The 7,949-nt window shown below is 42.6% G+C and overlaps 1 long non-coding RNA gene across 1 annotated transcript; it reads right to left on the bottom strand.

Annotated features, from left to right (window-relative positions):
• Window positions 1–232: 232 nt before the first annotated feature.
• Window positions 233–7,276, bottom strand: LOC138685612 (uncharacterized). Its single transcript, XR_011324909.1, has 3 exons — window positions 7,157–7,276; window positions 2,702–2,956; window positions 233–1,098 (listed from the first exon to the last, which is right to left on the bottom strand). It is a non-coding gene; the product is annotated as an uncharacterized lncRNA (long non-coding RNA).
• Between the last annotated feature and the right edge of the window lie 673 nt (window positions 7,277–7,949).

Here is a 7,949-nt window from a genome sequence, read left to right as displayed (position 1 = left end):
GGGTTTGCTTTCTGGTTCTTTGAGCTACTAAAGTCATGTGCCTTTTGGGAATATGGTGTGACACAGGGCAATAACAGTAATTTAAACTTACTCAGTGAAATTCAAGAATGAAAAATCCTTAATTCAAACCTTCTCTTGAAATAAACAGAGCAAAGCTTGCCCTTCAGCAAGCCCTTTTAGAACATATAGAAGAACATATAACTGACTCCATTCTGAAGTGTTTATTCAGAAGTAATGCAGCCTCAGCATGAGAGCACACCAAGGAGAGTCAAACCTCCTTTATCTTTTATTCCTATAGAAGTTATTATAGTTCTGTCAGTGAAAGACCTTGGTACCATCCCATTCATTCAGCAGAGAAGCTTCATGTGAGGATCTACACCAGGTTAGACAATATGATGTCTCTTTCTCCCTCCATTTCTGACTTCCATAAAATGGAAATGCTTCCACTTTGTAAAGAGCTTTGAAAGTTACAGAAAAAAAACCAGACTGAAACGCAGTGAACCATTATCCAGATCACTTACCAGTGTATAGTCTCAAGGATGCCAAGATCCAATGCCCAAGGCAATGCTTGCTGAAGGCATTTATCTTTCAAACAAATGATTTCTCTTTCAATCTTAGTTGAAGAAATTAATTGTCCAATATTTTGCATTCATACCAGCTACAGACAACTAAAACCAACACTGGAACTTGAGCAGCCCCAATGAACCAGTGGCTTTAATTCTCATTATATTCAGAATGGTGGGGCCCAGCTGGGAAAGGCAATCAACTAACTTCTCACCAGCTGGCAACAATCAAGAAGTAAGTGCATGGAGTGAGTGAGTGCTTCACTTCAGACACTTGAATGAAGTAATGTTTTACAGTGCTAATGTAAATACAGTTCAATGGAGAGGATGCTGGCAGGAAGCCACAGCAAGGACATAAATTCATGGTGCTGGAAGACCAGCTTGGCTTGGTCTGCTGAAGTAGTTCACAAAGCAATCCAGCATCTCATATAAATAAACTTTTTGCCCAGGTAGTAAACCAAGAGAAAGGCTGGATTTTCTATCAGATGTCATGATTTAACAGATGGTTCCACTTCCTCCACAACTCACCCTTGTCCTGGAAAAGAACAAGTAAAATGAAAGAGGTTCTCAGATACGTCTTGAGTTATTTCAGCTAGCCAGCTCAATTGAACAGTGCACAAAGCAAATGAACAGCTACTCTCTTCTTGCTCATTCTCACTTGCATCACTCAAGATGTTAATTGATACTGTCCCAAACTAGGAGATTTGGGCTGTGAATAATACCTTCAGTGGCTCCTCCAAAGAGGAGAAGCTCTCGAAGTGTTCCTCCAAAGAGAAGCCACAGAATCTTCCTGTATTATTAGTTACTGGCATTCTGTAGCCTTCCCATTTGCCTCTTGCAATCTCTTTATAAACATTAAGTCTTATGAATGCTTGGGAATCCCTTTAGCACCTGGTTCCACTGACACAGGAAGAGCACTGGAGGTGGATGATGTCTGTAGGCATTTGCTCTCACTGGCATCTGCAAATAGTCTGATGAAGGCAGTCCAAATGCAGCGAAAACACCACAGAGGGGGTTCATTTTTTTGCTCCTGGTAAATCAAGTAGCTGTATCTTCTGTCATCAGTAATGGATTATGCCACAGATTCAGTGTTGACTCAATGAAGGTTCTCAGTTTACCTCACTGCTTGCAGGCTGCTAATTGAACTCTACCAGTTTCAAAAGGTGTAAGGCTATGCCTTGCAGGCTTTCCGTTTCCTTCTTCAATACTTGCTTCCTTCAGCTTGAACATGTGCAGTGGCTGATCACAAGTAGCTACTACATTTTTGCTCCCTACCCTGAGCAGTTCTGCTCATGTTGATATTTTGGGGCATTTTTTTTTTTTTATGGTTAGCTTTGTTCTCTCATAGTCTTTCAAATAAGCTGGAATCACATGTTCCTCAAACCACCCTGCCTTTAATTAGAGAATCACTAGGTCTGAAAAGCTATCTGTGGCCACCAAGGCTGCATATGGTAACATAATGTACCTACAAATTCCTTCTTCCTGTTTTTGTTTTGGGGACAAAACAAAATTGTCTCCTCTCAAGTCATCTGAGATCACAGAGCTCCATAGACATTGCCAGCACCCATCCCAGTATCTTACATATATCACAGCATTCCCTGGGGGAAAGTGTTCCCTTGCACAGCTGTCTGCACAATGTTCAGAAACCAAGGAAAATATAACAAGCTGTTGCTGTACAGAGGACACCAGGAATGCAGCATGCTATGCCTGCTCTGTAGGATGACACCTGGGATGTTTGAGCTCAAGAGGAAGGCTGTGGGCACAAGGTCTCTGCTTACATCTGGAATTCACATATTGCAGTCCTTGTCCTCACCCCTGACTCTAATCCTTCTCTTGACCTATCTAATCTCCATAAGCAACAATGCAGACTCCAAGGTGTGATTCAGTATGGGTGCTTTTACCCCTAATATGATCCTGTGTCCCCAGTATGATTTTTGAGAGTCTGCATTTGACTGAAGAAGCAGGACAGAGTTTTACATAAGGAAGAATACCATTAATTACTAGCAACTTTGGAGCCCTGATTAGATATGCCATCACAAGGGGGCTGGCTTTCCAAAAAGTAGTAGATTCTCAGTTTTACCAGTCAAACATCTTTGATAACATGTTTCCTGTACAGTAAATGAATGAGGCAAACATACCCAAGGCATTTCTGCAGTTTGCAGACCCAGTCCAAACAAATCTTTCTGAAGTCAGTTGCTTAGGCCAGCTCTCCAACATGCTCCTTCTCCTCTTCCTCATCAGAACTTCTAATTTGCTAACAGCTGGGACTCAAACTCTGGACTTGGACGGTCAGGCTTCTCACATCTGGGACTGTCACTGCCATCTCAGACACGTCACACTGACAGTGGGTGCTGCAGGCAGTGATTTAAGATGTGGCCATTTCAGAAGTGGAACTGAAATGGGCAAGAAACAGCAATGCAGTCATTCATAAGCAAGTTTAAACTCCAATCTCCCAGCCAGGGGAGAGGGAGGGAGAGAGGGAGAAGGGGGTCATATCCCATGGAAGAAAGGGAGAGCTGCCAACACATTCAGAAACAGTCGCATGTGTGGAGAGTTAGAATAGTAGTGCATATAGAGCTACTTCTAAAACCAGAGGAAGAGGAAAACCTTCCCAGCCATGGCCAAGGTAGAAGGGAAGGTGCTGAGAAGGGAAGATTTAGTGGTGAGCTGCAATTTGTATCCTCCATGCTGCCATCAACTGCCAGTCCATCAGCCAGTGTGTTTATGCTGTGGTAGGCAAGGCCATGCTCTCCCAGTCCACTTTGCTTGTGTGAGCCTAGAAGTTGCTGCCTATGCTCTCCCTGCTGTTTTCCTAGTGTGATCTTGGATCTTCATTCTTTTGGGGTTTCCTTTTCTATGCACAGTTGTCTGCCAGGCTTGCTAAACTCTGAAAACCCTCCCTGACATCAGGGCTGCATAGTCATTGCTATCCATGCAACATGCTCAGTAAATGGCAGCAGGACACTTTGGGGTTTTTCAACAGACAAACCCACAGCTAACGCTGTAGCATTCTATGGGGTGGAAAAACTGCATGAATGGGAATCCTATCTTTTGTGGCTAAGGACAGGAAAAGCAGAAATACACAGATGAGGTGGTGAGAGGCCCACTAGTAGCAGCAACAGAAAAAATACATTTTTAAAAATGAATCATACATTCCAGGGTTCAAAATATGCAGTGTCCTAAGACTGGCTGCTTTTAACAGGACATTATGGGCATTTATAGGCCATGCCTTTTAGAATTAAAATGACAGAACTTGTGTTGTATCCTTAGGAAGCTTTTCAAGGTAATACACAAGAATGCAGGATCATCCAAATGTTTGTTCATGTACTTTCCCCCCCTTCTGCATAGTCCATTGTTTCATTGACTAGAAAACCTGATAAGAGATAAACTCACTTTCAAGAACAGCAGGTCCATGTCCTGTGCAGACAGAAAGGGAAGGGGAGCTGACATTGTTGAATTCTATTCCCAATAGACAGAGTGACAGATCAAGCCACTGAAATTTCCTACACCTTTGTTTCCATATTTGCAAACTGTGGCTAACATAAAGGCTGTCATGAGGCATAGGTTGTATTTCAAAAGTGCCTTGCAGAGGCTTGCATATTGCTAAATGTCAGCTTTCAGTCCTAGGATCTCAAATAGGAAATAATAGATATAGACAACATTATCCTCTAAGATAGGCCACAATGTGTGAAACAGGAAAAAAACCAGCATTGCCATAACAGCTCCTTTGTGAATGGCGCGACAGGGACTGAGGCTTGTATTTATACCAGTCTGTACAGATCCACATATAAACACTGGCCTGAGATGGGTCAGTGAATGTACTAAATGAAGGCACCATGGCATTGTTCTGCATTGTCCCACTTGATTCTAATAAAAACACTTAGCAATGCCTAGCCACATGTATTTCTGACTTGCTAGATAGTGTGTTATTACACTTGCTTCCTGGAGTAACAGAATGGGAACTTACCTTCTACAGAAATAGATCTGTGGTCAGAGATTTTATGACTAAAATAGGCTTATTGCACAAACAAGGCTTCTAGTTATTGCTGCATCGCACCCTGATAGCTTCTGTTCAAACTACAGGCTGCCTTCTAGAGGGCACCCAGTATTTAGCATGGGTGATGGAGAATGTGTTCATTTTTTCCCCACATACACATGGAGTGGAAAGGTTTTAAGTACGATTTTTCCCCCTATGAGTGAGTTTGGCCTGTGCTGGGTGCTGCTGAGAGAAAAGTGTATCCCTTAATCACGCAGTCCTCCGGCTGTAGAGTCAGCTAGAGAGGGGGATGAGGGAAGAGAGGTCAGGTTTGGATTAAGGGATTGTTCCAAAACTTTCTGTTCAATGCAAAAAACATAACACCAAATGTTGGCACCGTGAAGTGGCCAGAACCCTTCAAAAGGGACGGGATGGGAAGAATACAGTAGATGCAAAGTGACTTCTTGTTATGACCTGTCCAAGGATGGCAAATGGAGAACCAGAGTAAGAATGGTCATTAGAAAGGGTGAGAATTAAGTCACAAGCTTGCTGCAGGATAATAAGGGCTTCACCATTCCTCAGAATTATTACATTTTTCAAACATAAGGTTTTCATTAATTTTTTTTTAAGTAGAGAAAAAAGTATCAGTTCCAAAGTAAAAAAATCCAGCAATAATTCAACACTTTCCAGAATACTAAAGTTTGAAAAAGTATGGGGGAAAAATGATTTGTGGCTTTCTAGACAGCTAAAGATTATAGAAGGAGGTTATTGGCTTTTCTGTGACTGTATCACTCTTTTCCCCTCTCATTCCTCACAGATTTATAAATCTTGGAAGCTTGCTATGTAGCAGGCTCTTCAAATGGGGAACTCATCAGTAACTTCTCAGCAAGGCTTACATTTTAACAGGCCTCTGATACAGGGAAGGATATTTTAATTCACTCTAAAAGAAGAGCACCAGTATAATTTACACACTATGTTTATTTGGGGGCTGTTTTTCCATTAAACATAAATTGAAGTGGGTTTTCATTGATATTAAAAGCAGAGGGACTTTTGTATATCATGAGGCCTCACACTGAGACCTGAAGCTGGGGTAGGACTGTGAGTGACAACCCAACTTCAATACTGCCTGGGAACAGGTTATTGCTTCAGTGGACGATTTTATTTTTCATTTAGAATAAACTAACAGCTCAGATCCTATGGATCAAATGCTCCTCTCATATCTGTTGGCCTAAGTGTCACTGCTGTTAAATGTAAACATTTCTTTTACTTGCAAAACCATTGGCTGTTCAATTCAGTGCAATAAAATCAGACAAAATCAAGAGTTTGAGTGCGTTTGAGGCATCCATATGTGTCACTAGATGGCGTTGCGAAACAGTTATGGTATAGTTTAGTGGCAAATCACAAGGCTGTGAAGGTTGTGTAATAGGCTGCTGTGTTATCCTGTAACACCCCAGGGAACCTGTTAAGTCTACATGGTCACTAAAACAGGAAACAGGCTTGGGTACCAAGCCACGTCTTTTAAGCTTGTTTAACTCCCATGCGAATAGACTGAAAGAATCAACACATAGAAATAATCTGTTTTCTTTCTCTACAACAGCCCCTACACGCTGCTCCTGCAAGAGTTGCGACACGCTCATTCATACCAAGCTAATCCAATGAAACCAGGAACGGTGGCAAAGTTAGGGCTGTTTCCATACGGAATATGGCCCTGATTTGGAAAATCTGTCAGGCACACTTCTAATGTCAAGCAGACGACTCGATTCCTTCACTGCCTGCTCTTAAAGCCTGCGAGGTAGCCGATTTTCTAAAAATGACAAGGGGACGTGCTATGTCTATTAATATTTAAGATCAGCTCATTGAACCTTACCAGTTTAAAAAATAAAAGCTAGGAGTTAGCTTGCCACACTGCTGGGAGCTCTGGGAATCAAGCCAGTATCCCATCTCCCACTTCACCCGGACCAGGACTGTCAGCTGAGTATAGCTCCAAATTACAACTGCACTGCCACTTGCCTCCCAGGTCTGCCTTCAGTTACGGCTGCATAGCTGTACTGGCGGCATTAGAATTGACAGATACGAGAGGGGAGAACAATTCAGCTCTGCCTTTACAGTTTAGCTAACGAGTTTGCTGATGATGTGTGAGCCCAGCAGAGCCCAGCTCCCTCACCGAGAGCTGCGCCTGGTCTGCAGGGCCAGCAGGCTAATGTTTCCATAGGGTCAAATCACACGTGAAGTTCGGGTGGGCACTTCCTATTTTCCTTCTTTCTGCACAGGCTGCGTGTGTGTATCCAATATTCTCCAGGACTGGAATGCCAGAATGAGATGGAGCAGATGCAAAAGGCCAATACAGTCATCTAGGACTTATTCCCCTGCCAACAAGATATCCTCTAGCACTCTGCCCAGCTCGGATTTAAGTGACTCGGGCACCATGAGCTCTTGGCATCTCCCTTGGGAAGTTACTTGCAAAGTTTTAGTACACCTCCTCCTTAGCCTCAAAAGCCTCACTCTAGACTTGCCTTTGTCCACTGATCCCATTGCCCTAGCCTTCCCCACTAAAAAATCTCCTGCTCTCTGATTCTTCATATCACAGCCTGGTGGTTTGTCATTAGCCCAAGCTTACCGTATCTACTACTTTCACTATCTCCTCATAAGTCAGTCTCTCAGTCTCTCAATCACTTGTGTTGCTCTTCTCAAAGAGAATTAAATCTCTCCCACTATAAATAGTTCTGGTTGGTGTTCCAGTCTGCTGCTGATCTTTCCATTACCAAAACTTCTTGACATTTTATAGCCCACCGTCTGCTGTGCCTGATGGCATGCAGATGTTAGTCACACAGATGTCAGACATTTTTGGCTACCAGTACAGCAATAAAGAAATATTTCTCTAACACAAAAACTTGAGATCTTGCCTTAAATGAACTAAGTAATGAAAGGTTAGCTCTGTACTGGGTTCCCTTTGCTTCTTGCTGTTGATGAATAAAATCACATTTTGCTACTTACATTTTGGAAAAAAATGCTCATTTGTCTCCTTCATATTGTTCCTTAAAAATCCCTAAAACCTCCTCTTTGCTAAGATGCCCCCACCACTGCCACTGAGTCAATTGACTTAACTTTGGCCACTGGTGGTCTACCACAATGGCCTGGCACTCCTGCTTCCATTCTCTCATTGTCCCTTGAGCTCTTGCGTCCATCTATCCACCTATTGCCTTCAACAGAGATTATAATCTCCCTGAAGAAGAGATTTTCTTGATGTCCCAGATTTTTGATTGCAGGTACAATAGCATCCTGGCCACAGCCAGGCTACTAATAGCCACCATGGATGAAATCATAAAACCCTATTCCTTAAATAACTCTTAGCAGTTAACAAGAATAAGGTTTTATCAGATGAAATGGACTGCGTATCTGGTCATGTCCTT

The sequence above is a fragment of the Haliaeetus albicilla genome, chromosome 6, assembly GCF_947461875.1.
Source record: "Haliaeetus albicilla chromosome 6, bHalAlb1.1, whole genome shotgun sequence".
NCBI classification, from domain to species: domain Eukaryota; kingdom Metazoa; phylum Chordata; class Aves; order Accipitriformes; family Accipitridae; genus Haliaeetus; species Haliaeetus albicilla.
Note: the sequence above shows the minus strand (reverse complement) of the source record. Positions and strands in the feature narration are given on the sequence as shown.